This window comes from Helianthus annuus, chromosome 1 (assembly GCF_002127325.2).
Source record: "Helianthus annuus cultivar XRQ/B chromosome 1, HanXRQr2.0-SUNRISE, whole genome shotgun sequence".
NCBI lineage: Eukaryota > Viridiplantae > Streptophyta > Magnoliopsida > Asterales > Asteraceae > Helianthus > Helianthus annuus.
Genome location: NC_035433.2, coordinates 113,039,936 through 113,041,849, shown reverse-complemented (window position 1 = coordinate 113,041,849; position 1,914 = coordinate 113,039,936). Strand labels below are relative to the sequence as shown.

Here is a 1,914-nt window from a genome sequence, read left to right as displayed (position 1 = left end):
CTAAGATAATCTCTTAAACAAGTGCAAAAGTGCAAAAATAATCAAAGGTTATACTAACACACGAGTCGGATCCAAGTGATTCATCTTGTCTATCTGTTTTTGTTTTTATTTTTATTTTTCAGCATTTAGTTAGTTTTATTTTCTTAGTTTAAAAATCTTTTCTAACATTTTGATTTGGTTAGACGTTGAGGATAAACCGGTACTAAAAGCTCTTGTGTCCTTGGACGACCTCGGTATCTTACCAACACTATACTACGTCCACGATGGGTGCACTTGCCCATATGTGTGTTTAGTGTTAGTAAATATCGTGTTTTATAAATTTAAAACTTGGCTAAAGTGTAAAAACAGCTTAATATATATACCTAAAACATATACACACTAGCACGCATCAAGTTTTTGGCGCCGCTGCCGGGGACACAAGGATTTTAAGAAAGTTAGGAATCAACAGCCTAATCATTTTTTTTTGTTTTCTTTTATTTTTTTAGGATTTTCTTAAATTTTCAGCTTCTGCAGAGCTCAGCACGGGCTGTGCCTGGTCGGACACGGGCCGTGCCCAGCAGTGTTACTGGCAGTTTTTAGTTTTCCGAGTTACAGAAGGCTGACCATAGGGCCGTGTCGGTGTAACACGGGGCCGTGTCCAACTGTCCAGTAACAGGGGTCCGGAAAACAATCAATGTAACTCCGACCACGGGCCGTGTTCATTGAGCACGGGGCCGTGGTGAACCTTCTGACCAACATTCTTTTCTGTTTTTGTTGCAGGACTTGGAATCAGACGCCACCTCTACGTAGTGTATGGGTTCCAGTTCTAATAAAGACATAAAAGAACCTCTAGAAGAACCCGAACGCTTTCTCAGAAAAAGACTAAAAGCTAAAAACCAAGAGAAGGTTTCGGGGAAACCACTCCCAATGGCGGACCAACGTACCCTCATGGATTATCTACGACCCACCGTAGGTAATCTCGGCGCCGCTATCAATGCACCGAATGTTGAAGCCAATAACTTCGAACTTCGGCCGCATTTGATACAGATGCTTCAAAACTCTGCAACCTTCCATGGGCTTGCGGACGAGGATCCCCATCTACATATTACTAATTTCTTAGAAATATGTGATACCTTTCGGATCAATGGAGCATCAAATGACGCCATCCGCCTCCGAATGTTTCCTTTTTCACTAAAAGACCGAGCAAAAGCTTGGCTTAACGCACTCCCAGCTGGATCGGTAAACACCTGGGATAAACTAGCCCAAAAATTTCTATATAAGTATTTCCCTCCCGCTAAAACGGCTAAATTAATGACTGAAATTAATACATATTCACAAGAGGACGGGGAATCCTTATATGAAACTTGGGAAAGGTTCAAGGAGCTATTGCGAAAGTGTCCACATCACGGCCTTGCGATATGGCAACAAGTATCCACTTTCTATAATGGGTTGCTGCCACACACAAGGCAAACACTTGACTCTAGCTCCGGGGGACTTTTAGGTAATCGCTGCCCGCATGAAATATATAATCAAATTGAGGAAATTGCTCAAACCAATTTCCAGTGGCACACCCCCCGAGGCAATAAATCTATTGCCCCGGGCGCTCATAAGGTTGATGAAAGCACTTCTTTACAAGCCCAAATTGAGGCCCTTTCTTCAAAAATAAAAAAGTTGGAAATGACAAAAACGGTATCGGTTATGGCTTGTGAAGGGTGTGGTGGGCCACATGAAAATTGGAGTTGTATGAAAGAAACAGACGATCAACAAGAATCGGTAAACTACATTGATAATAGACCTAGGTCGTCGGGTCCTCCAACGGGCACCTATAACCAAGGATGGCGAAATCACCCTAACCTTGGTTGGAGAGAACCCGGCAATGGTAGTAACCAACAAAGCATAAACCAACGAACAATCTTTCAACAACCAAGAAATGAG

General features: G+C 42.5%; 1 non-coding gene across 1 annotated transcript; it reads right to left on the bottom strand.

Moving 5' to 3' along the window:
- Window positions 1-1,284: 1,284 nt before the first annotated feature.
- Window positions 1,285-1,391, bottom strand: LOC118482968. Its single transcript, XR_004869391.1, has one exon. It is a non-coding gene; the product is annotated as a small nucleolar RNA R71 (small nucleolar RNA).
- Between the last annotated feature and the right edge of the window lie 523 nt (window positions 1,392-1,914).